Source organism: Daphnia pulicaria, chromosome 1 (assembly GCF_021234035.1).
Source record: "Daphnia pulicaria isolate SC F1-1A chromosome 1, SC_F0-13Bv2, whole genome shotgun sequence".
NCBI lineage: Eukaryota > Metazoa > Arthropoda > Branchiopoda > Diplostraca > Daphniidae > Daphnia > Daphnia pulicaria.
In genome coordinates this window covers 20065756-20091602 of record NC_060913.1, presented here as the reverse complement: position 1 = coordinate 20091602, position 25847 = coordinate 20065756, and the positions used below count along the sequence as shown (strand labels likewise).

The 25847-nt window shown below is 40.8% G+C and overlaps 21 non-coding genes across 21 annotated transcripts; all 21 read right to left on the bottom strand.

The window, feature by feature from the left end:
• Nucleotides 1–572: 572 nt before the first annotated feature.
• Nucleotides 573–644, bottom strand: Trnaa-ugc. Its single transcript has one exon. It is a non-coding gene; the product is annotated as a tRNA-Ala (tRNA).
• A 250-nt stretch (nt 645–894) lies between these two features.
• Nucleotides 895–1037, bottom strand: Trnal-uaa. The gene is made up of 2 exons: nt 1001–1037; nt 895–939 (listed from the first exon to the last, which is right to left on the bottom strand). It is a non-coding gene; the product is annotated as a tRNA-Leu (tRNA).
• A 393-nt stretch (nt 1038–1430) lies between these two features.
• Trnaa-ugc lies at nt 1431–1502 on the bottom strand. Its single transcript has one exon. It is a non-coding gene; the product is annotated as a tRNA-Ala (tRNA).
• Nucleotides 1503–1752: 250 nt separating this feature from the next.
• Trnal-uaa lies at nt 1753–1895 on the bottom strand. The gene is made up of 2 exons: nt 1859–1895; nt 1753–1797 (listed from the first exon to the last, which is right to left on the bottom strand). It is a non-coding gene; the product is annotated as a tRNA-Leu (tRNA).
• Nucleotides 1896–2288: 393 nt separating this feature from the next.
• Nucleotides 2289–2360, bottom strand: Trnaa-ugc. The gene has a single exon. It is a non-coding gene; the product is annotated as a tRNA-Ala (tRNA).
• A 250-nt stretch (nt 2361–2610) lies between these two features.
• Trnal-uaa lies at nt 2611–2753 on the bottom strand. The gene is made up of 2 exons: nt 2717–2753; nt 2611–2655 (listed from the first exon to the last, which is right to left on the bottom strand). It is a non-coding gene; the product is annotated as a tRNA-Leu (tRNA).
• A 394-nt stretch (nt 2754–3147) lies between these two features.
• On the bottom strand, nt 3148–3219 carry Trnaa-ugc. The gene has a single exon. It is a non-coding gene; the product is annotated as a tRNA-Ala (tRNA).
• Nucleotides 3220–3469: 250 nt separating this feature from the next.
• Trnal-uaa lies at nt 3470–3612 on the bottom strand. The gene is made up of 2 exons: nt 3576–3612; nt 3470–3514 (listed from the first exon to the last, which is right to left on the bottom strand). It is a non-coding gene; the product is annotated as a tRNA-Leu (tRNA).
• Nucleotides 3613–5341: 1729 nt separating this feature from the next.
• Nucleotides 5342–5413, bottom strand: Trnaa-ugc. Its single transcript has one exon. It is a non-coding gene; the product is annotated as a tRNA-Ala (tRNA).
• A 786-nt stretch (nt 5414–6199) lies between these two features.
• On the bottom strand, nt 6200–6271 carry Trnaa-ugc. Its single transcript has one exon. It is a non-coding gene; the product is annotated as a tRNA-Ala (tRNA).
• Nucleotides 6272–6521: 250 nt separating this feature from the next.
• On the bottom strand, nt 6522–6664 carry Trnal-uaa. The gene is made up of 2 exons: nt 6628–6664; nt 6522–6566 (listed from the first exon to the last, which is right to left on the bottom strand). It is a non-coding gene; the product is annotated as a tRNA-Leu (tRNA).
• Nucleotides 6665–7380: 716 nt separating this feature from the next.
• Nucleotides 7381–7523, bottom strand: Trnal-uaa. The gene is made up of 2 exons: nt 7487–7523; nt 7381–7425 (listed from the first exon to the last, which is right to left on the bottom strand). It is a non-coding gene; the product is annotated as a tRNA-Leu (tRNA).
• A 393-nt stretch (nt 7524–7916) lies between these two features.
• On the bottom strand, nt 7917–7988 carry Trnaa-ugc. Its single transcript has one exon. It is a non-coding gene; the product is annotated as a tRNA-Ala (tRNA).
• Nucleotides 7989–18283: 10295 nt separating this feature from the next.
• Nucleotides 18284–18355, bottom strand: Trnaa-ugc. Its single transcript has one exon. It is a non-coding gene; the product is annotated as a tRNA-Ala (tRNA).
• Nucleotides 18356–18603: 248 nt separating this feature from the next.
• Nucleotides 18604–18746, bottom strand: Trnal-uaa. Its single transcript has 2 exons — nt 18710–18746; nt 18604–18648 (listed from the first exon to the last, which is right to left on the bottom strand). It is a non-coding gene; the product is annotated as a tRNA-Leu (tRNA).
• A 1251-nt stretch (nt 18747–19997) lies between these two features.
• Trnaa-ugc lies at nt 19998–20069 on the bottom strand. Its single transcript has one exon. It is a non-coding gene; the product is annotated as a tRNA-Ala (tRNA).
• Nucleotides 20070–20319: 250 nt separating this feature from the next.
• On the bottom strand, nt 20320–20462 carry Trnal-uaa. The gene is made up of 2 exons: nt 20426–20462; nt 20320–20364 (listed from the first exon to the last, which is right to left on the bottom strand). It is a non-coding gene; the product is annotated as a tRNA-Leu (tRNA).
• Nucleotides 20463–21171: 709 nt separating this feature from the next.
• Nucleotides 21172–21314, bottom strand: Trnal-uaa. Its single transcript has 2 exons — nt 21278–21314; nt 21172–21216 (listed from the first exon to the last, which is right to left on the bottom strand). It is a non-coding gene; the product is annotated as a tRNA-Leu (tRNA).
• Nucleotides 21315–21707: 393 nt separating this feature from the next.
• Nucleotides 21708–21779, bottom strand: Trnaa-ugc. The gene has a single exon. It is a non-coding gene; the product is annotated as a tRNA-Ala (tRNA).
• Nucleotides 21780–22029: 250 nt separating this feature from the next.
• Nucleotides 22030–22172, bottom strand: Trnal-uaa. The gene is made up of 2 exons: nt 22136–22172; nt 22030–22074 (listed from the first exon to the last, which is right to left on the bottom strand). It is a non-coding gene; the product is annotated as a tRNA-Leu (tRNA).
• Nucleotides 22173–24272: 2100 nt separating this feature from the next.
• Trnal-uaa lies at nt 24273–24409 on the bottom strand. Its single transcript has 2 exons — nt 24373–24409; nt 24273–24317 (listed from the first exon to the last, which is right to left on the bottom strand). It is a non-coding gene; the product is annotated as a tRNA-Leu (tRNA).
• Nucleotides 24410–25847: the final 1438 nt, after the last annotated feature.

Below are 25847 nucleotides of genomic sequence, written 5' to 3'. Positions count from 1 at the left end.
GGGAAACAGAATTTTCCAAACGTTATAGTATATATTAATCTACCATAACCTTTATTTTCTGTCTCTTTAACGTTTAAAAAAATTACCGAAGGATATTACCGAAGGAATCTTGTTAATCTGTTATTTGAATTTGAATTAGAATCTTAAGTCTGGCGCCTTAACCACTCGGCCATCTTGACATTGTTATCGCAAAGGCTACTTATATTGCAATGTGGCGTTAACTAGGTGTATTGAGAAGAGCACACAATTGTAACTATGAAAGGGAAAAATATCAATAATGAATGTCAATTGTATGCTTTTCTATTCAATTTTCGAGGATCATGGCAGGTTTAATCGACAGTGCCACAACCGAATGGCCGTCAGAAAATACCACTGGGACGAAAAAAGCCGGTTTCTATCAGTAGAAGAAAAAGAAGGAGAAGAAAGATTATGCCCTATCGTTTTGCAAGTACTGGTTCGATCACTGGGTATTTACACTTTTCACTAGATATACGTAAGAATGTGGAATGTAGTTTCATTCTGTTGGCAGACATGACAATGATCTTTTTTTCAAAATGAAAGCGATTATAGTATGGAGTTGCGGAGGATTGAACTCCGGGCTTTACGCATGCAAAGCGAACACTCTACCACTGAGTTACAACCCCTTAAGAATAGAGACTATTAGTATGTTCCTGATACTTGCTTTTTACCTCTCGATTAGTTGCACTACATTGGAGTTTTGGAGGATTGAACTCTGGTCTTTTCACATTCAAAGCAAGCACTCTAACTCTGAGTTACAACCCCTTAACTTATGCCCGTTTGCTTTGAGTGACTGTTAACGATTGCGACACGTATGTGTTTTCAATGGAGAAGAAGATTTAAAGTAAAAAAGAATAAAACTTTAAAGGAAGGTTTTGTCAAGAGTGAGGTTCGAACCCACGCCTTCTTCGAAGACCAGAATGCCAAGTAACGGATATCACAAGATTACCTATTAATCTATTATTTGAATTTGAATTAGAATCTTAAGTCTGGCGCCTTAACCACTCGGCCATCTTGACATTGTTATCGCAATGGCTACTTATATTGCAATGTGGCGTAAACTAGGTGTATTGAGAAGAGCACACAATTGTAACTATGACAGGGCAAAATATCAATAATTAATGGCAATTGTATGCTTTTCTGTTCAATTTTCGAGGATCATGGCAGGTTTAATCGACAGTGCCACAACCGAATGGCCGTCAGAAAATACCGCTGGGACGACAAAAGCCGGTTTCTACCAGTAGAAGAAAAAGAAGGATAAGAAAGATTATGCCCTATCGTTTTGCAAGTACTGGTTTGATCACTGGGTATTTAAACTTTTCACGAGATATTCGAAAGAATGTGGAATGTAGTTTCATTCTGTTGGCAGACATGACAATGATCTTTTTTTCAAAATGAAAGCGATTATAGTATGGAGTTGCGGAGGATTGAACTCCGGGCTTTTCGCATGCAAAGCGAACACTCTACCACTGAGTTACAACCCCTTAAGAATAGAGACTACCAGTATGATCCTGATACTTGCTTTTTACCTCTCGATTATTTGCACTACATTTGAGTTTTGGAGGATTGAACTCTGGTCTTTTCACATGCAAAGCGAGCACTCTACCTCTGAGTTACAACCCCTTAACTTATGTCCGTTTGCTTTGATTGACTGTTAACGATAGCGACACGTATGTGTTTTCAATGGAGAAGAAGATTTAAAGTAAAAAAGAATAAAACTTTAAAGGAAGGTTTTGTCAAGAGTGGGGTTCGAACCCACGCCTTCTTCGAAGACCAGAATGCCAAGTAACGGATATCACAAGATTACCTATTAATCTATTATTTGAATTTAAATTAGAATCTTAAGTCTGGCGCCTTAACCACTCGGCCATCTTGACATTGTTATAGCAATGGCTACTTATATTGCAATGTGGCGTAAACTAGGTGTATTGAGAAGAGCACACAATTGTAACTATGACAGGGCAAAATATCAATAATTAATGGCAATTGTATGCTTTTCTGTTCAATTTTCGAGGATCATGGCAGGTTTAATCGACAGTGCCACAACCGAATGGCCGTCAGAAAATACCACTGGGAAGACAAAAGCCGGTTTCTATCAGTAGAAGAAAAAGAAGGAGAAGAAAGATTATGCCCTATCGTTTTGCAAGTACTGGTTTGATCACTGGTTATTTAAACTTTTCACGAGATATTCGTAAGAATGTGGAATGTAGTTTCATTCTGTTGGCAGACATGACAATGATCTTTTTTTCAAAATGAAAGCGATTAAAGTATGGAGTTGCGGAGGATTGAACTCCGGGCTTTTCGCATGCAAAGCGAACACTCTACCACTGAGTTACAACCCCTTTAGAATAGAGACTACCAGTATGATCCTGATACTTGCTTTTTACCTCTCGATTATTTGCACTACATTGGAGTTTTGGAGGATTGAACTCTGGTCTTTTCACAAGCGAAGCAGGCACTCTACCTCTGAGTTACAACCCCTTAACTTATGTCCGTTTGCTTTGAGTGACTGTTAACGATAGCGACACGTATGTGTTTTCAATGGAGAAGAAGATTTAAAGTAAAAAAGAATAAAACTTTAAAGGAAGGTTTTGTCAAGAGTGGGGTTCGAACCCACGCCTTCTTCGAAGACCAGAATGCCAAGTAACGGATATCACAAGATTACCTATTAATCTATTATTTGAATTTGAATTAGAATCTTAAGTCTGGCGCCTTAACCACTCGGCCATCTTGACATTGTTATCGCAATGGCTACTTATATTGCAATGTGGCGTAAACTAGGTGTATTGAGAAGAGCACACAATTGAAACTATGACAGGGCAAAATATCAATAATGAATGGCAATTGTATGCTTTTCTGTTCAATTTTCGAGGATCATGGCAGGTTTAATCGACAGTGCCACAACCGAATGGCCGTCAGAAAATACCACTGGGACGACAAAAGCCGGTTTCTATCAGTAGAAGAAAAAGAAGGAGAAGAAAGATTATGCCCTATCGTTTTGCAAGTACTGGTTTGATCACTGGGTATTTAAACTTTTCACGAGATATTCGTAAGAATGTGGAATGTAGTTTCATTCTGTTGGCAGACATGACAATGATATTTTTTTTCAAAATGAAAGCGATTATAGTATGGAGTTCCGGAGGATTGAACTCCGGGCTTTTCGCATGCAAAGCGAACACTCTACCACTGAGTTACAACCCCTTGAGAATAGAGACTATTAGTATGTTCCTGATACTTGCTTTTTACCTCTCGATTATTTGCACTACATTGGAGTTTTGGAGGATTGAACTCTGGTCTTTTCACATGCGAAGCAAGCACTCTACCTCTGAGTTACAACCCCTTAACTTATGTCCGTTTGCTTTGAGTGACTGTTAACGATTGCGACACGTATGTGTTTTCAATGGAGAAGAAGATTTAAAGTAAAAAAGAATAAAACTTGAAAGAAAGGTTTTGTCAAGAGTGGGGTTCGAACCCACGCCTTCTTCGAAGACCAGAATGCCAAGTAACGGATATCACAAGATTACCTATTAATCTATTATTTGAATTTGAATTAGAATCTTAAGTCTGGCGCCTTAACCACTCGGCCATCTTGACATTGTTATAGCAATGGCTACTTATATTGCAATGTGGCGTAAACTAGGTGTATTGAGAAGAGCACACAATTGTAACTATGACAGGGCAAAATATCAATAATTAATGGCAATTGTATGCTTTTCTGTTCAATTTTCGAGGATCATGGCAGGTTTAATCGACAGTGCCACAACCGAATGGCCGTCAGAAAATACCACTGGGACGAAAAAAGCCGGTTTCTATCAGTAGAAGAAAAAGAAGGAGAAGAAAGATTATGCCCTATCGTTTTGCAAGTACTGGTTCGATCACTGGGTATTTACACTTTTCACTAGATATACAGTATGGTCCAAAAAAATCCGAACACCGATTTTATTTTGAAAGCCACCTACCCACATTGCGGGAAACTATGTTTCACTTTTGGTCCTAATTTTGGGGGGCTAGGAACAAAGCAAAAGGTGGGAAGAAGGCAAAAGGAGTAATAGGCTCATTCAGCCACCGGTCATGCCTTTCCCCCCCAAAAAATCATGAATGAAACCAGACAGGCTGTCTGGAATTTCCTGTGCGGGTAAAAACGAATAACCGCATTGCAATAGCTTTAGGCCTTAGGCCCTAGGCTCACCGTCAATATTTCGACAAGTGACAAGAAAAGGAAAAAGCTGTCCAAATCCTGCACCATAAAGCGGGAAAAATTCAAAGTTATCGTAATGTTGCTTTGAATCACGTTTCATGCAATTCAATTTTGACCGAATGTCGTGATGTCAATGAAATCATTTCATTGACCATTGATTATTAATCATTTCCTATCATTTTCCTATCATTTAATTAAAGAAGTAATGAAAAACGACAATTCGAATGTCAATTAAACGAGACTCCATTTTTTGGAGATACCGAGATTTGAACTCGGGACCTTAGGGGTAGGAGAAAACTCCCGTATCCACTAGACCGGGACTGGGATACTGGGAAAGATAGTCTGATTCCATATTTTCTCTTTTAGACTTACGATGTCAGGGTGAAGGGCATTGGACTAAATAATAACTTTCTTGTTTCGTTTTTATTTTTAAAATAAAACTTGTTAAATAACTCAGTGTTGGTCTAGTGGTTACGGTAGTTTTCTCCTACCCCGTAAGTCCCGAGCTCAAATCTCGGCATCTCCAAAAAATGAAATCCTGTTTAATTGACAATCTAGTGGTCGTTTTTCATTACTTCTTTAATTAAATGATAGGAAATGATTAATAATCGCCAATGAAATGATTTCATTGACATCACGACATTCGGTCAAAATTGAATTGCATGAAACGTGATTCAAAGCAACATTACGATAACTTTGAATTTTTCCCACTTTATGGTGCAGGATTTGGACAGCTTTTTCCTTTTCTTGTCACTTGTCGAAATATTGACGGTGAGCCTAGGGCCTAAGACCTAAGGCTATTGCAATGCGGTTATTCGTTTTTACCCGCAAAGGAAATTCCAGACAGCCTGTCTGGTTTCATTCATGAATTTTTTGGGGGGAAAGGCATGACCGGTGGCTAAATGAACCTATTACTCCTTTTCCCTTCTTCCCACCTTTCGCTTTGTTCTTAGCCCCCAAAATTAGGACTAAAAAGCCTCACATAGTTCCCGCATGACTGATAGGTGGCTTTTAGGTTGTTCGGATTTTTTTGGACCATACTGTACGTAAGAATGTGGAATGTAGTTTCATTCTGTTGGCAGACATGACAATGATCTTTTTTTCAAAATGAAAGCGATTATAGTATGGAGTTGCGGAGGATTGAACTCCGGGCTTTTCGTATGCAAAGCGAACACTCTACCACTGAGTTACAACCCCTTAAGAATAGAGACTATTAGTATGTTCCTGATACTTGCTTTTTACCTCTCGATTATTTGCACTACATTGGAGTTTTGGAGGATTGAACTCTGGTCTTTTCACATGCGAAGCAAGCACTCTACCTCTGAGTTACAACCCCTTAACTTATGCCCGTTTGCTTTAAGTGACTGTTAACTATTGCGACACGTATGTGTTTTCAATGGAGAAGAAGATTTAAAGTAAAAAAGAATAAAACTTGAAAGGAAGGTTCTGTCAAGAGTGGGGTTCGAACCCACGCCTTCTTCGAAGACCAGAATGCCAAGTAACGGATATCACAAGATTACCTATTAATCTAATATTTGAATTTGAATTAGAATCTTAAGTCTGGCGCCTTAACCACTCGGGTACTTGACATTGTTATCGCAATGGCTACTTATATTGCAATGTGGCGTAAACTAGGTGTATTGAGAAGAGCACACAATTGTAACTATGACAGGGCAAAATATCAATAATGAATGTCAATTGTATGTTTTTCTGTTCAATTTTCGAGGATCATGGCAGGTTTAATCGACAGTGCCACAACCGAATGGCCGTCAGAAAATACCACTGGGACGACAAAAGCCGGTTTCTATCAGTAGAAGAAAAAGAAGGAGAAGAAAGATTATGCCCTATCGTTTTGCAAGTACTGGTTTGATCACTGGGTATTTACACTTTTCACGAGATATTCGTAAGAATGTGGAATGTAGTTTCATTCTGTTGGCAGACATGACAATGATCTTTTTTTTCAAAATGAAAGCGATTATAGTATGGAGTTGCGGAGGATTGAACTCCGGGCTTTTCGCATGCAAAGCGAACACTCTACCACTGAGTTACAAACCCTTAAGAATAGAGACTACCAGTATGTTCCTGATACTTGCTTTTTACCTCTCGATTATTTGCACTACATTGGAGTTTTGGAGGATTGAACTCTGGTCTTTTCACATGCAAAGCGAGCACTCTACCTCTGAGTTACAACCCCTTAACTTATGTCCGTTTGCTTTGAGTGACTGTTAACGATTGCGACACGTATGTGTTTTCAATGGAGAAGAAGATTTAAAGTAAAAAAGAATAAAACTTGAAAGAAAGGTTTTGTCAAGAGTGGGGTTCGAACCCACGCCTTCTTCGAAGACCAGAATGCCAAGTAACGGATATCACAAGATTACCTATTAATCTATTATTTGAATTTGAATTAGAATCTTAAGTCTGGCGCCTTAACCACTCGGCCATCTTGACATTGTTATAGCAATGGCTACTTATATTGCAATGTGGCGTAAACTAGGTGTATTGAGAAGAGCACACAATTGTAACTATGACAGGGCAAAATATCAATAATTAATGGCAATTGTATGCTTTTCTGTTCAATTTTCGAGGATCATGGCAGGTTTAATCGACAGTGCCACAACCGAATGGCCGTCAGAAAATACCGCTGGGACGACAAAAGCCGGTTTCTATCAGTAGAAGAAAAAGAAGGAGAAGAAAGATTATGCCCTATCGTTTTGCAAGTACTGGTTTGATCACTGGGTATTTAAACTTTTCACGAGATATTCGCAAGAATGTGGAATGTAGTTTCATTCTGTTGGCAGACATGACAATGATCTTTTTTTTCAAAATGAAAGCGATTATAGTATGGAGTTGCGGAGGATTGAACTCCGGGCTTTTCGCATGCAAAGCGAACACTATACCACTGAGTTACAAACCCTTAAGAATAGAGACTACCAGTATATTCCTGATACTTGCTTTTTACCTCTCGATTATTTGCACTACATTGGAGTTTTGGAGGATTGAACTCTGGTCTTTTCACATGCAAAGCGAGCACTCTACCTCTGAGTTACAACCCCTTAACTTATGTCCGTTTGCTTTGAGTGACTGTTAACGATTGCGACACGTATGTGTTTTCAATGGAGAAGAAGATTTAAAGTAAAAAAGAATAAAACTTGAAAGAAAGGTTTTGTCAAGAGTGGGGTTCGAACCCACGCCTTCTTCGAAGACCAGAATGCCAAGTAACGGATATCACAAGATTACCTATTAATCTATTATTTGAATTTGAATTAGAATCTTAAGTCTGGCGCCTTAACCACTCGGCCATCTTGACATTGTTATAGCAATGGCTACTTATATTGCAATGTGGCGTAAACTAGGTGTATTGAGAAGAGCACACAATTGTAACTATGACAGGGCAAAATATCAATAATTAATGGCAATTGTATGCTTTTCTGTTCAATTTTCGAGGATCATGGCAGGTTTAATCGACAGTGCCACAACCGAATGGCCGTCAGAAAATACCACTGGGACGAAAAAAGCCGGTTTCTATCAGTAGAAGAAAAAGAAGGAGAAGAAAGATTATGCCCTATCGTTTTGCAAGTACTGGTTCGATCACTGGGTATTTACACTTTTCACTAGATATACGTAAGAATGTGGAATGTAGTTTCATTCTGTTGGCAGACATGACAATGATCTTTTTTTCAAAATGAAAGCGATTATAGTATGGAGTTGCGGAGGATTGAACTCCGGGCTTTTCGTATGCAAAGCGAACACTCTACCACTGAGTTACAACCCCTTAAGAATAGAGACTATTAGTATGTTCCTGATACTTGCTTTTTACCTCTCGATTATTTGCACTACATTGGAGTTTTGGAGGATTGAACTCTGGTCTTTTCACATGCGAAGCAAGCACTCTACCTCTGAGTTACAACCCCTTAACATATGCCCGTTTGCTTTGAGTGACTGTTAACTATTGCGACACGTATGTGTTTTCAATGGAGAAGAAGATTTAAAGTAAAAAAGAATAAAACTTTAAAGGAAGGTTTTGTCAAGAGTGAAGTTCGAACCCACGCCTTCTTCGAAGACCAGAATGCCAAGTAACGGATATCACAAGATTACCTATTAATCTATTATTTGAATTTGAATTAGAATCTTAAGTCTGGCGCCTTAACCACTCGGCCATCTTGACATTGTTATCGCAATGGCTACTTATATTGCAATGTGGCGTAAACTAGGTGTATTGAGAAGAGCACACAATTGTAACTATGACAGGGCAAAATATCAATAATTAATGGCAATTGTATGTTTTTCTGTTCAATTTTCGAGGATCATGGTAGTGTTGCAATCTGCTCAGCCGACGAGCGGATTCGACCAAGCAGATTGTTTACGTTACATGACTAAATTAATACACGACACAAGGGATTCTTAAAAACATATTTATTGGGGACACTACGCGGAATAGGCCAGGTGTGAACCAGAGCCATCCCTCAAACTTGCTTACGAAAGTAAGACTTACTCAATACACATAACCGACAGATTAATGACGGGAGACGACCGACGAGAGACGACGACTGACTACACATAGTCGCTGGCCAGCTTACAACAGTTATGCCCTCTGACGGTACAATAACACGGTAGGGTTCTCACATACGCACACAGATGGGGTGACGGGACAGATTAGATGGACACAGACGAGCCGTCTGCAACATTCGGCCCTTCCTGACTCGATTTGACACCAACATACAAGCACACAAACAAAACTATTTACATATGATACATGCCATTTGTCAAATCGAAATCAAGCAACAAAGACAAAAAAAAAAGATTTCGACCTTAAAACTAACCTTTCCATTCCCTCATTCAAACCCCACCAAAAAAAAATGTTCAAAAACAAACTAAACTTTCAGAGCTGTGGGCGGTGGGTAGGGAAATAGCATGAAACCAAGACAACAATAAAAAAAAAATAAACAAAAAACACCATAAAGACATACCCAAAAAAAACAAAAAAAAAACAGGAATGTTCCAACTCAAACTTTCAACCAACTGAAGAGGAGTTCTGTTCTTCGGGATCTCGTTTTCGTAGGAGGGGGAGCAGCTTTAACTTTGGTTCAATTTTCTTCGGATGAGCAGCAACGCACCAGGATAGAAATCTTGCACCACTCGTTGCCTTAGGTCAACCAGATGTTTCGACTTGATGAGACGTGCAGCTTCTCTGAGCTCGCTGAAACGGGCGAAATGACGTTGAACGGCTGTGGACGCTCTTTTTGCCACTGGAACTGATTCATCGACGGAGAAAAAGGGAAGTCTGCCATGCATGAGCTGAAACGGCGAAATGTTTACGTTACTTTTTCTAACCGTGCTGACATCAAACTTTTCTGCAAGCAGGTGACAATCCATATCGTCGTGGTCCATGTTAATAAACGCTGAAAGAGTTGGAGGAATCGTTCCGTTCGTTCTCTTTACCAATCTGGAAGTTTTTGTTAAAATAAATAAGATATAATGCACTGAGTGTATATTGTCGATGACACAAGGGGTACACAAAGCAACATTTGAGACACACATACGAAACACAGAGCACATACAGCGTTACCACACTCCACGAGATCACGGACAAGAAGAAGGAAAAAGGAAGCCCCCCTTTTCTAAGATGACTCCCACCCACGTTGCCAGACTTAAAGAAAAGCCTGGCGTCGTCACTTGCTCAAAGGAGGGGAAGGGGGTAAAGCGGGTTTGCCAAATGGACAGCCGTTTCTAATACCCTCTCTCAAACCCGTACCTCCTCAATTCTTCTCGTATGGTCCTACCCCGATGCGTTCACGTAACTCTTGGAACCTTGGCGCTGGCAAAGCCTTCGTGAAGATGTCGGCCAGTTGGTCTTTGGAGCTAACGAATTCGACGGCGATCTTGTTGTTTTCTTGCAGCTGTCTTACAAAGTGGTATCTCACGTCGATGTGTTTTGATCGCCTCGGATGGACCGGATTTTTGACCAGACAAATAGCACTTTGATTGTCGCAATACATCTTAACGGGATTTGGTGGTACCTCGTCGCCTGAAGACTTTTCCATTGGGACCGGAGACGAGTTTAGGCCGTTAGCCAGCGCGTTGAGCCAAAGAGCTGTCTTCGCTTCATCAGATAAGGACACATATTCCGACTCGGTAGTTGAGATAGAAACACATTCTTGTCTCCTGCACGACCATGCGACTGGCCCTCCCTTGTAGAAAGCGATGCATCCTGAGATGGATTTTCGGTCGTCTACATCACTGGCGTAGTCGGCGTCGGTATAGACTACGGCTCCTTCATCCTTCCGTCCACCCAGCCATATACCGAAGTCGAGCGTACCTTTCAGATAAGCGAATATACGTTTGACTCCGTTCCAGTGCGCCGGCTGTGGGTTTTCGCAAAATTTTGACACTTGTCCAACGCCGTAAGCAATGTCCGGTCTAGTGGTAGATGAGAGATAGAGCAGGAATCCAACTGCCGCACGGTAGGGGATTAAAGACATGTCAATTTTCCCCTCGTTGCGTGGCACCATCGAACTAGAAAGGTGAACGCTGGATTCGGCTGGGGTCAGCTTGGGATGGCTATCCGTCATGCCGAACTGTTCCAGTGCCTTGAGTATCGAGTGTTGCTGCGAGAGAAATACTTGGCTATTTTCCCTGTCGTACTCGATGTTCATACCAACGAATCTGGTCGGGGGGAGACATCTTACTTCAAATTCGTTACCTGACAAAAGAGGTAGGAAATTTGATTTGTGAGTAATGGGAAAAAAAAGGATTATAACTTATTAGTTACCGATCCAAGTAGCGAAGCGTTGACACTCCTCATCAGCACTGCTAGAAAACCATCCGTCATCTACCCAGATGAAGAGATATGACACGATGCTGTTGTTTACCAGGATGAACACGCACATATCTGCGTCCAGTGCCTTAAAACCATATCTGAGTAGGGCGGCGATAAAGGTCTTGCACCAAAGACGGGGAGCCTGCTTTATGCCGTAGACTGCTTTCAAAAGCTTACACACGTGGTCTTCTTTTCCAGACACCACGAATCCTTCGGGTTGGGTCATAAAGATTGGTTTGTCAACATCCGCGTTCAGGAACGCTGTGGCCACGTCGAATTGAAATGATTTGTATCCGAGCGATGCGGTGAGTGATAGAACAGATCGAATTGAGTCAAGGCGTGGCACAGGTGCGTACGTTTCTTCGTAGTCGACGCCGTACTGCTGGTGACATCCAACAACTGTTAATCTTCCTTTAAAGCGTGGGGCCACGAAATCTGGCTGCAGTGGGTCTCCATAGCCCGGCTTATATTTCCCAACCCATTTGTGAGGCAGTATAGCGCACTCAGTTGGTACTTGGGATTTTGGGATGAGCACCCACGATTTGTTCTTGATCTGAGAGTCATACTCTGCCTTGAAAGCGGGTAACCACTGTTCCGCATATCTTGATTCCACCGCTTGTTTGTAGGTTTGTGGTTCATCAACTTCTAGTTCGAAAAATGAAGAGCGCTTAGGGGCTGGATCAGTGGATGCTGCATTTCCGTATGATTCCATATATTCGACGTATCGATCCGTATATCTTGGCACGCGGCCGGATCTTGTGGGTCTATGAAATATATATAGAAGGTGGTGAGCGCCAGTAATTTTTTCGAAACAGCGATTAGTTTTTACCTTCGATAATTGTGTGAATCGTGACTCGATATCGGTGGGGCGTCAATGTTGGGGACTTCATCCACTTCTAGATTCTTGTTGGCGTTATCAGGAGTCGCAACGTGAACAGGTTCCGCATCCACAACGTCGAGGACTTCCATACCCTCTTCATTTCTGCCGCCAGGAGCCCGTTCAATCTCCTCCTCTAAGGCCTCGACTTGGGAAGCTTCTTCGACTGATGCATCTTGATTATCGGGAGTGTCTTGGCTTTCATCTACACCTTCGATTAGTTGAGTCTGGTGGAAAAAAAATGGATGTATATATAAAATATATATAAACATATATACACATACACATATACACATATACATATATACACATATATAAATATATATACACAAAAAATAGATTTTGTTCGTTTATGTATGGCTACTAGTATAAGCAAGATACCTGATTAAGTACTTCTACTAATAGTTGCATTGGTTCCAATGGGCTATTGTCATTTACAGCTGTGAGTGGGTGATCTCCAATCAGGATTGTTTCATCGAAGGTGACATCACGGGAAACGATTATTTTCCTCTCAACAGGGTTCCAAAGTCGCCAGGCCTTTTGATTTTCACCGTAGCCGACCATCCAACATGCTTCGCCTTTAGGATCTAGTTTCTTGCGTAGCTGGTCGGGAACGTGCGCGTATGCGCGGCAGCCGAGAACCCTTAGGTGGGCAACCGATGGTTTCTTGCCGAATAATTTCTCGAACGGAGTGACTTCTGTGTGGCTGGTGAGAGTCCGGTTGAATATGTAAACGATAGCCAGAAGAAATTCGCCCCAGAGTTCTCTGACTTCATTTCTGATGTTGCACGGAAGTTGGTTGCTGTTGTCGTTAGTGTACAGGCCACTTCTCACGGCCTCTACAACTGTACGCATCGTTCTCTCGGAACGAGAGTTTTGTTGTGGAGTGTACCTAGCAGTAGTTTGATGAATAAGGCCAGTACGTTTTTTGTATTCGCTAAAGTTTCCGCCGAGGATGTCGGTTCCTTGGTCCGTCCTGAGTATTTTTATTGGCCTTCCGGTTTGGGTTTTCATCATTTCTGCGAATTCCATGAAATGCGTGCCAGCTTCATTTTTCGTCTTCATGAGTTTGGCTACTGTATAACTGCTGTTGTCGTCTTTGAAGATGACGAAGAATCGATGGCCTTCAGGAGTTGGCACGTGTAATGGACCTCCGACATCGGAGTGGATCAAGTCGCCGATATTTTCCGCGCGGCCGCATCCGGTTGGGAACTTGCTACGGTGGAGTTTTCCAAAGATGCAACCTTCGCATATGAGTGGTTTTTTGACGTCGTTGAGGTGCAGGCCGTATACTGCTTTAGATTTGTTGATCTTTAAAATATCTTGACAGTTGAGATGGCCGAATCTTCTATGCCAAAGTTCGAGGGACGCCTTGGTACTTCCATAACCAACACCGTAGAGCGCTGTTGAAGATTCTTCGTTCAATTCCGTTGGGTTTTTGGTCGTAGCGCATAATCTGTAGAGGGAGTTTTCGACACGGGAGCCAGTCATGAATTTTTCGTTAGTTTCCTTATTAGCGAAAAAGACCTGTTGGTAAGGAAATATTTATATACATAAATCTCGAGTCATGACTGCAAATTTTTACGAGTTGTATCATACCTGTGTATCAGTGAACTCAACATTGACGTTACAGTCGGTGGCTGCTCCAATTGAAAAAAGATTAATTCCAAGACCGGGAACGTATAACACGTCGTGGAATGTTCCTTCAAGCTTCGCACCATCTACTTCTGTAATGACGTCGATGTTTCCTATACCAAGGGCTTGTAGTTCAACACCACCAATTCCATTGATTTTCCATGTTCCGGGTGGAATTATTTTGAAAGTGGTGAAGAAGGACCGTTGATCAGTCATGTGATTAGTTGCGCCCGAATCAGCGTTCCAGACCTTGTGTTCCCGTGCAACCAGACACAATGACGAAGAGATACAGCCAAAACCTCTTTTCTTGTTGAAATTTTCTTGTCTCGCCTGACCACGTTCTTCTTCTCTTTTTGTTGGACACTGATAAGCTTTGTGTCCGTTTCCATTGCAGTTGAAGCAGACGACTGAGCCGGCATGTTGGCTGCTTTGCTGCTGATCGTTTTGTTGTTGTCCATCTTTTCGTGCGTATGAGTGGTTGTGCGGATTGGAGCTGCCACCACCTCTACCTCCTCTTCCTCCTCTGCCTCTGCCACGTCCTCGCCATTCACCCGTAAAGTAGGGGCCTCGTCCGCGGCCACGGAATCCCCCTTGCGCGTGTGCTGCGTTGTCGAAACTTTGCCCTGGGGATGTCTTTGCAGCACTCTCCCCGGCGAAAGCGGTTGCCTTAGGCGTGTGGAACGCAAAGAAGGCCGCATCGGTCGGATCCATCGCGCCGTTGTTGGCCGCTCTGCTGATGGCTTCTTCGTTTACCAGTCTTGGTGTTAGGTTTGCTATTGTTTGCTCGTTCCTTGGTAGATTGTCCCAAGCCGAACGGAATGAGCGAAAACTGGGGGGCAGTGTTTGGATAATTTTCACAACGAGTTGTTGTTCAGTGACAGGTGATTCCAAGTTTCTCAGCTCTTCTGCCAAGTTTGTGTAAACTGCCACATGATCCAGCACTCTGTGCTCTGTGAACGGTAATCATATGTGAGTTAACAAGATTCTTTAGTTTTATGAACTGTAGAGTTAGTATACCAGGATTGTATTTGTAGTTGAAAAATTTCTCTAGCAGTAGATTGCCGTTGATAGGAGCAGCGTTGGCGTATTGCAGTATCAGACGCTCCCACATTTCCGCGGAGGACGCGCATCCTTCGATGAGAGTTTGCTGTGGCCCCTCAACGTTGCAGAATATTATAATTCTCGCCTCTGCATCCTTCATGTCCCAAGCGTCTATCAGATTTTGGTTCGCGACCTCCTGGTTCTCATTGAGGTTCTGTCAATAATTGAACATAACGTTAATTAACTGGCGTGCGTAATATGCCGCGTCTGCGTAGATGAGCTCTCAATGAACAGCATAATCATGTGTGAGTTCTCAATAGAACAAACGGTGGTACTCTGTCGTGTCGTGGTACGCGCATAAAATATGTATACATACATATATTTATATATAAATATATATTTATATTTTGTTTTAATCAAACGATCGTGACTTTCACCACTCGTTAGATGCGAGTGTGGCGTGTGTGAGGCCTGAGTGACGTGAACGATAATTTGTCCCAAGAAAATGCGTTTACCCGACTTACAACGACATAAAATTTCTTCACAATTCATGCTATAATGGCAGTATAGTGTTTCTATTTCAGACAGAGGCTATATAGTAAGAGGATTAATTCGGACTGCTTTAGCCGGCTGAAAACAAAGTCAAGCTTACAGGTATCATGTGAATTGCCTATCTGATAGAAACACTATTTACGACTGCAAACTTGAACAATAAGCTAAGCATTTAATGTTTTTCCATCATCAGGTAGTGTCATGTTTCTATACCAACACGTGGCTGCAAAGAAGCAAGTCTGGCCCTACAGTTACTGTAAAACGTTTCATAATTTTAAAAAAAAAGGTCATTGACTTCATTCTGAGCAGCCGTTGGATAGAAACATCACTTACAACTACTCGTCAAATCTTTTTTTTCAATGTCCAGGAAATAGCTTAGTCTTTTGCCATCATTACAATTTTCGTCTCTCTCATTTTCTTTTGTAAAGAAGAAATTCTCAAAATTCAAGCTTTGTTCTTTGTCTCGCAAGACGTCTACATAGAAAGACAATAATTACCGGTTCGGGTCGAGGTTCAAGTCTCGTGACGACGTTGAGAACACGTGCTCGTTGCAGCAGCAGTGTACACCCATATCTAAACGAGGTCCATTTTTCCGGACCGCTTAACTTCGTTATTCTGTTGACTTCTCTCGAGGCTTCGTGATTCATTCTTGTCAATTAATTGGCGTGTCCTGGGCCCATAACCTGTTAAAATAAATAAGATATAATGCACTGAGTGTATATTGTCGATGACACAAGGGGTACACAAAGCAACATTTGAGACACACATACGAAACACAGAGCACATACAGCGTTACCACACTCCACGAGATCACGGACAAGAAGAAGGAAAAAGGAAGCCCCCCCTTTTCTAAGATGACTCCCACCCACGTTGCCAGACTTAAAGAAAAGCCTGGCGTCGTCACTTGCTCAAAGGAGGGGAAGGGGGTAAAGCGGGTTTGCCAAATGGACAGCCGTTTCTAATAGTTTTCAGCTGCTCTGCCATCGCGAACACGTGATGAGCTCCCCACTCATTAACTTTCAAGCGAAGGAATAGCTTTCAGCTATACAGCAGGAGATCCACGGGTACATGTATAAGACTGACAGTAATTGCAAGGAGACACATATTCTTGTACATTCACACGACCAATTGGCAATCAACACCATACTGATACTACTTGTTTCATCCATGCCCATATAACTGTAAAGAGGAGTTGTTGTGACGAAATTTCAATTACTTTTCTACTCATACGGACGGGAAAAACGAAATAAATTAACGACCATGGGAAAAATTTATCTTACACAAAACTCTACGACCAATTTTAAAATTATTGGAACTTTAACCCATGAAATTTGAATTTACGAAGGTGATATAATGGGACGCAATTGGCTATCCAAGTTGTGGTTGGAACGCCAATTCAACATTACTTAAGCGTGCCTATTGGCCTTCTACTGTCAAATACACACACTACATGACCGATCTCGGAGCCACTGGGTCCAATACAGGATTCATCAGGGTTTCGAGATAGGACATCAGCCACGCAATTATCTACACTTTTTATGTGGCAAACTTCAAATTCAAACTCTTACATATCCAGGTTCCATCTGGCGAACTTACCACTCACTTCAAACTTCAATTTCCACTCAACGAACAGCAGAGCTGTCACCCAAAAAAAAAAGAAAAAAAAAATCGACTACCATACACGTCTGTTCTAACAAAGAACACAACTGCACAGTAAATACTAAATACTATTTCTTTAACCAAAACAAATGAAATTATTAGACGCTGTTACTCCAAATGACGACAAAAAAAACGATACAAAATTAATTAATCATGCTGCAACGAGACGAAGGCTCAAAAAAAAGGAGCAAAAAGAAAATGGCGATTTGACGTGGTCCATCTCCATAAACTTGCATAAAATGGCTCCAAGGCCTATTAGACTTGCCTTTGTCTGCAAACGGGACGTGTACCTTGAAACGGCACTCCAGAATCTTCACGTTTTGGCGGCATATAATTAAATTAGAACTACTGGTAGGGCTAAACACACTTAATTACTACGCAATGTTAGTTGACTATTCAACAAACCAAAAAAAAAGAAAAAAAAATGGCGGCTATAACACAGATTCCATAAGCCACACACAAAAAAAGAAACGAACTGTTTCAACGCCTCGACCGGCAACGTGATTTTACGCGCGAAAAGTTAGGAGGAGGGGGGGGGGGGGGTAGGGGCGTTTTCCATACAAAAAAGTTGAAGGGGGGGGTGGATGGGCGCGAATTTTCTCAACAAAAAAAAGGTAAGGGAGTGATGGCGTGACGAGAAAAAAAAACTGATTCAACTAATAATCGTCGAAAAAAAAAATCTCGTGTGTCATACTCAAGACACAAAAACCATAAATAATGAACTAAATCAATGAAAGAGACGAGGGGGCGTTACCAAAAAAAAGAAAATGACTATTGCACGGGCAGTTCTAAAAAAAAACAACAAAATTTTACCAACAAAAAAAAGAGAACTGTTCGATGGCCCGTGCCCGACTTCTGACACCAAATGTTGCAATCTGCTCAGCCGACGAGCGGATTCGACCAAGCAGATTGTTTACGTTACATGACTAAATTAATACACGACACAAGGGATTCTTAAAAACATATTTATTGGGGACACTACGCGGAATAGGCCAGGTGTGAACCAGAGCCATCCCTCAAACTTGCTTACGAAAGTAAGACTTACTCAATACACATAACCGACAGATTACTGACGGGAGACGACCGACGAGAGACGACGACTGACTACACATAGTCGCTGGCCAGCTTACAACAGTTACGCCCTCTGACGGTACAACAACACGGTAGGGTTCTCACATACGCACACAGATGGGGTGACGGGACAGATTAGATGGACACAGACGAGCCGTCTGCAACAGCAGGTTTAATCGACAGTGCCACAACCGAATGGCCGTCAGAAAATACCGCTGGGACGACGAAAGCCGGTTTCTACCAGTAGAAGAAAAAGAAGGATAAGAAAGATTATGCCCTATCGTTTTGCAAGTACTGGTTTGATCACTGAGTATTTACACTTTTCACGAGATATTCGTAAGAATGTGGAATGTAGTTTCATTCTGTTGGCAGACATGACAATGATCTTTTTTTCAAAATGAAAGCGATTATAGTATGGAGTTGCGGAGGATTGAGCTCCGGGCTTTTCGCATGCAAAGCGAACACTCTACCACTGAGTTACAACCCCTTGACAATCGAGACTACCAGTATATTCCTGATACTTGCTTTTTCCCTCTCGATTATTTGCACTACATTGGAGTTTCGGAGGATTGAACTCTGGTCTTCTCATATTCAAAGCGAGCACTCTACCTCTGAGTTACAACCCCTTAACTTATGCCCGTTTCTTTAGTGACTGTTAAAGATTGCGACACGTATGTGTTTTCAATGGAGAAGAAGATTTAAAGTAAAAAAGAATATAACTTGAAAGGAAGGTTTTGTCAAGAGTGGGGTTCGAACCCACACCTTCTTCGAAGACCGGAATTCCAAGTAACGGATATCACAAGATTACCTATTAATCTATTATTTGAATTTTAATTAGAATCTTAAGTCTGGCGCCTTAACCACTCGGCCATCTTGACATTGTTATCGCAATGGCTACTTATATTGCAATGTGGCGTAAACTAGGTGTATTGAGAAGAGCACACAATTGTAACTATGACAGGGCAAAATATCAATAATTAATGGCAATTGTATGCTTTTCTGTTCAATTTTCGAGGATCATGGCAGGTTTAATCGACAGTGCTACAACCGAATGGCCGTCAGAAAATACCGCTGGGACGACAAAAGCCGGTTTCTACCAGTAGAAGAAAAAGAAGGATAAGAAAGATTATGCCCTATCGTTTTGCAAGTACTGGTTTGATCACTGGGTATTTACACTTTTCACTAGATATTCGTAAGAATGTGGAATGTTGTTTCATTCTGTTGGCATACATGACAATGATCTTTTTTTCAAATTGAAAGCGATTATAGTATGGAGTTGCGGAGGATTGAACTCCGGGATTTTCGCATGCAAAGCGAACACTCTACCACTGATTTATAACCCCTTGAATATAGAGACTACCAGTAAGTTCCTGATACTTGCTTTTTAACTCTCGATTATTTGCACTACATTGGAGTTTCGGAGGATTGAACTCTGGTCTTCTCACATGCGAAGCGAGCACTCTAACTCTGAGTTACAAACCGTTAAATTATGCCCGTTTGCTTTGAGTGACTGTTAACGATTGCGACACGTATGTGTTTTCAATGGAGAAGAAGATTTAAAGTAAAAAAGAATATAACTTGAAAGGAAGGTTTTGTCAAGAGTGGGGTTCGAACTCACACCTTCGTCGAAGACCGGAATTCCAAGTAACGGATATCACAAGATTACCTATTAATCTATTATTTGAATTTGAATTAGAATCTTAAGTCTGGCGCCTTAACCACTCGGCCATCTTGACATTGTTATCGCAATGGCTACTTATATTGCAATGTGGCGTAAACTAGGTGTATTGAGAAGAGCACACAATTGTAACTATGACAGGGCAAAATATCAATAATTAATGGCAATTGTATGCTTTTCTGTTCAATTTTCGAGGATCATGGCAGGTTTAATCGACAGTGCTACAACCGAATGGCCGTCAGAAAATACCGCTGGGACGACAAAAGCCGGTTTCTACCAGTAGAAGAAAAAGAAGGATAAGAAAGATTATGCCCTATCGTTTTGCAAGTACTGGTTTGATCACTGGGTATTTACATTTTTCACGAGATATTCGTAAGAATGTGGAATGTAGTTTCATTCTGTTGGCAGACATGACAATGATCTTTTTTTCAAAATGAGAGCGATAATTGTATGGAGTTGCGGAGGATTGAACTCCGGGCTTTTCGCATGCAAAGCGAACACTCTACCACTGAGGTACAATCCCTTGACGATTGAGACTACCAGTATGTTCCTGATACTTGCTTTTTACCTCTCGATTATTTGCACTACATTGGAGTTTCGGAGGATTGAACTCTGGTCTTCTCACATGCGAAGCGAGCACTCTAACTCTGAGTTACAAACCGTTAAATTATGCCCGTTTGCTTTGAGTGACTGTTAACGATTGCGACACGTATGTGTTTTCAATGGAGAAGAAGATTTAAAGTAAAAAAGAATATAACTTGAAAGGAAGGTTTTGTCAAGAGTGGGGTTCGAACCCACACCTTCTTCGAAGACCAGAATGCCAAGTAACGGATATCACAAGATTACCTATTAATCTATTATTTGAATTTGAATTAGAATCTTAAGTCTGGCGCCTTAACCACTCGGCCATCTTGACATTGTTATCGCAATGGCTACTTATATTGCAATGTGGCGTAAACTAGGTGTATTGAGAAGATCACACAATTGTAACTATGACAGGGCAAAATATCAATAATTAATGGCAATTGTATGCTTTTCTATTCAATTTTCGAGGATCATGGCAGGTTTAATCGACAGTGCCACAACCGAATGGCCGTCAGAAAATACCGCTGGGACGACAAAAGCCGGTTTCTACCAGTAGAAGAAAAAGAAGGATAAGAAAGATTATGCCCTATCGTTTTGCAAGTACTGGTTTGATCACTGGGTATTTACACTTTTCACGAGATATTCGTAAGAATGTGGAATGTAGTTTCATTCTGTTGGCAGACATGACAATGATCTTTTTATCAAATTGAAAGCGATGATAGTATGGAGTTGCGGAGGAATGAACACCGGGCTTTTCGCATGCAAAGCGAACACTCTACCACTGAGTTACAACCCCTTGAAAATAGAGACTACCAGTATGTTCCTGATACTTGCTTTTTACCTCTCGATTATTTGCACTACATTGGAGTTTTGGAGGATTGAACTCTGGTCTTTTCACATGCGAAGCGAGCACTCTACCTCTGAGTTACAACCCCTTTGACCATTTGCTTTGAGTGACTGTTAACGATTGCGACACGTATGTGTTTTCAATGGAAAAGAAGATTTAAAGTAAAAAAGGATATAACTTGAAAGGAAGGTTTTGTCAAGAGTGGGGTTCGAACCCACGCCTTCTTCGAAGACCAGAATGCCAAGTAACGGATATCACAAGATTACCTATTAATCTATTATTTGAATTAGAATTAGAATCTTAAGTCTGGCGCCTTAACCAATCGGCCATCTTGACATTGTTATCGCAATGGCTACTTATATTGCAATGTGGCGTAAACTAGGTGTATTGAGAAGAGCACACAATTGTAACTATGACAGGGCAAAATATCAATAATGAATGGCAATTGTATGCTTTTCTGTTCAATTTTCGAGGATTATGGCAGGTTTAATCGACAGTGCCACAACCGAATGGCCGTCAGAAAATACCGCTGGGACGACAAAATCCGGTTTCTATCAGTAGAAGAAAAAGAAGGAGAAGAAAGATTATGCCCTATCGTTTTGCAAGTACTGGTTTGATCACTGGGTATTTAAACTTTTCACGAGATATTCGTAAGAATGTGGAATGTAGTTTCATTCTGTTGGCAGATATGACAATGATCTTTTTTTCAAAATTAAAGCGATTATAGTATGAAGTTGCGGAGGATTGAACTCCGGGCTTTTCGCATGCAAAGCGAACACTCTACCACTGAATTACAACCCCTTAAAAATAGAGACTAACAGTATGTTCCTGATACTTGCTTTTTACCTCTCGATTATTTGCGCTACATTGGAGTTTTAAAGGATTGAACTCTGGTCTTTTCACATGCGAAGCGAGCACTCTACCTCTGAGTTACAACCCAATAACTTAAATCCGTTTACTTTGAGTGACTGTTAACTATTGCGACACGTATGTGTTTCCAACGGAGAAGAAGATTTAAAGTAAAAAAGAATAAAACTTGAAAAGAAGGTTTTGTCAAGAGTGAGGTTCGAACCCACGCCTTCTTCGAAGACCAGAATGCCAAGTAACGGATATCACAAGATTACCTATTTATCTATTATTTGAATTTGAATTAGAATCTTAAGTCTGGCGCCTTAACCACTCGGCCATCTTGACATTGTTATCGCCATGGATACTTATGTTGCAATGTGGCGTAAACTAGGTGTATTGAGAAGAGCACACAATTGTAACTATGACAGGGCAAAATATCAATAATTAATGGCAATTGTATGCTTTTCTGTTCAATTTTCGAGGATAATGGCAGGTTTAATTGACAGTGCCACAACCGAATGGCCGTCAGAAAATACCGCTGGGACGACAAAAGCCGGTTTCTACCAGTAGAAGAAAAAGAAGGATAAGAAAGATTATGCCCTATCATTTTGCAAATACTGGTTTGATCACTGGGTATTTACACTTTTCACGAGATATTCGTAAAAATGTGGAATGTAGTTTCATTCTGTTGGCAGACATGACAATGTTTTTTTTTTTTCAAAATGAAAGCGATTATAGTATGGAGTTGCGGAGGATTGAACACCGGGCTTTTCGCATGCAAAGCGAACACTCTACTACTGAGTTACAACCCCTTGACAATCGAGACTACCAGTATGTTCCTGATACTTGCTTTTTACCTCTCGATTATTTGCACTACATTGGAGTTTAAGAGGATTGAACTCTGGTCTTTTCACATGCGAAACGAGCACTCTACCTCTGAGTTACAACCCCTTAACGTATGTCCGTTTGCTTTGAGTGACTGTTAACTATTGCGACACGTATGTGTTTTCAATGGAGAAGAAGATTTAAAGTAAAAAAGAATAAAACTTAAAAGGAAGGTTTTGTCAAGAGTGGGGTTCGAAACCACGCCTTCTTCGAAACCAGAATGCCAAGTAACGGATATCACAAGATTACCTATTAATCTATTATTTGAATTATAATCTTAAGTCTGGCGCCTTAACCACTCGGACATCTTGACATTGTTATCGCAATGGCTACTTATATTGCAATGTGGCGTAAACTAGGTGTATTGAGAAGAGCACACAATTGTAACTATGACAGGGCAAAATATCAATAATTAATGGCAATAGGGTCGTTGCATGAAATTTCGATTTGTTTTAAAAATACTTCATGAGAATCAGTTTTTCACGCTGATTCTCATGGTATTTTTTATTTTTTTTTTAAATCAATAGAAGTGTGTGTTTTTCTAGTTCAAAGTTCGAATAAGCGCCTCCCATTTCAAAACGAGGTCTCAGCCATTTTTGATGGGCGGTGCATAATTTCTGATCAATTTGTAGACGACGCTCACCAAAATCACCCTTTTCGTATTTCCCCTTAAGACCCTAAGGTTGAAAGAGGGTTGTATTCAGCCGTAGGCAGTACGAAAAGGGTCATTTTGGTGAGTGTCGTCTACAAATTGATCAGAAATTAAGCACCGCCCATCAAAAATGGCTGAGACCCCGTTTTGAAATGGGAGGCACTTATTCGAACTTTGAACTAGAAAAACACACACTTCTATTGATTTAAAAAAAAAATAAAAAATACCATGAGAATCAGCGTGAAAAACTGATTCTCACGAAGTATGTTTAAAACAAATCGAAATTTTATGCAACGACCCTATTGTATGCTTTTCTGTTCAATTTTCGAGGATAATGGCAGGTTTAATCGACAGTGCCACAACCGAATGGCCGTCAGAAAATACTGCTGGGACGACAAAAGCCGGTTTCTACCAGTAGAAGAAAAAGAAGGATAAGAAAGATTATACCCTATCGTTTTGCAAGTACTGGTTTGATCACTGGGTATTTACACTTTTCACGAGATATTCGTAAGAATGTGGAATGGTGTTTCATTCTGTTGGCAGACATGACAATGTTTTTTTTTCAAAATGAAAGCGATCATAGTATGGAGTTGCGGAGGATTGAACACCGGGATTATCGCATGCGAAACGAACACTCTACCACTGAGTTAAAACCCCTTGACAATCGAGACTACCAGTATGTTCCTGATACTTGCTTTTTACCTCTCGATTATTTGCACTACATTGGAGTTTCGGAGGATTGAACTCTGGTCTTTTCACATGCGAAACGAGCACTCTACTTCTGAGTTACAACCCCTTAAATTATGCCCGTTTGCTTTGAGTGACTGTTAACGATTGCGACACGTATGTGTTTTCAATGGAGAAGAAGATTTAAAGTAAAAAAAGAATAAAACTTGAAAGTAAGGTTTTGTCAAGAGTGAGGTTCGAACCCACGCCTTCTTCGAAGACCAGAATGCCAAGTAACGGATATCACAAGATTACCTATTTATCTATTATTTGAATTAGAATCTTAAGTCTGGCGCCTTAACCACTCGGCCATCTTGACATTGTTATCGCAATGGCTACTTATATTGCAATGTGGCGTAAACTAGGTGTATTGAGAAGAGCACACAATTGTAACTATGACAGGGCAAAATATCAATAATTAATGGCAATTGTATGCTTTTCTGTTTAATTTTCGAGGATCATGGCAGGTTTAATCGACAGTGCCACAACCGAATGGCCGTCAGAAAATATCGCTGGGACGACAAAAGCCGGTTTCTACCAGTAGAAGAAAAAGAAGGATAAGAAAGATTATGCCCTATCGTTTTGCAAGTACTGGTTTGATCACTGGGTATTTAAATTTTTCACGAGATATTCGTAAGAATTTGGAATGTAGTTTCATTCTGTTGGCAGACATGACAATGATCTTTTTTTTCAAAATGAAAGCGATTGTAGTATGGAGTTGCGGAGGATTGAACTCCGTACTTTTTGCATGTATAGCAAACACTCTACCACTGAGTTACAACCCCTTGACAATCGAGACTACCAGTATGTCCCTGATACTTGCTTTTTACCTCTTGATTATTTGCACTACATTGGAGTTTTAGAGGATTGAACTCTGGTCTTTCACATGCGAAGCGAGCACTCTACCTCTGAGTTACAACCCCTTAACTTATGTCTGTTTGCTTTGAGTGACTGTTAACTAATACGACACGTATGTGTTTTCAATGGAGAAGAAGATTTAAAGTAAAAAAGAATAAAACTTGAAAGGAAGGATTTGTCAAGAGTGGGGTTCGAACCCACGCCTTCTTCGAAGACCAGAATGCCAAGTAACGGATATTACAAGATTACCTATTAATCTTTTATTTGAATTTGAATTAGAATCTTAAGTCTGGCGCCTTAACCACTCTGACATCTTGACATTGTTTTCGCAATGGATACTTATATTGCAATGTGGCGTAAACTAGGTGTATTGAGAAGAGCACACAATTGTAACTATGACAGGGCAAAATATCAATAATTAATGGCAATTGTATGCTTTTCTGTTCAATTTTCGAGGATAATGGCAGGTTTAATCGACAGTGCCACAACCGAATGGCCGTCAGAAAATACCGCTGGGACGACAAAAGCCGGTTTCTACCAGTAGAAGAAAAAGAAGGATAAGAAAGATTATGCCCTATCGTTTTGCAAGTACTGGTTTGATCACTGGGTATTTACACTTTTCACGAGATATTCGTAAGAATGTGGAATGTAGTTTCATTCCGTTGGCGGACATGACAATGATTTTTTTTTTTAAAATGAAAGCGATTATGGTATGGAGTTGCGGAGGATTGATCTCCGGGCTTTTCGCATGCAAAGCGAACACTCTACCACTGAGTTATAAACCCTTGTGAAACGAGTCTACCAGTATGTTCCTGATACTTGCTTTTTACCTCTCGATTATTTGCACTACATTGGAGTTTCGGAGGATTGAACTCTGGTCTTTTCACATGCGAAACGAG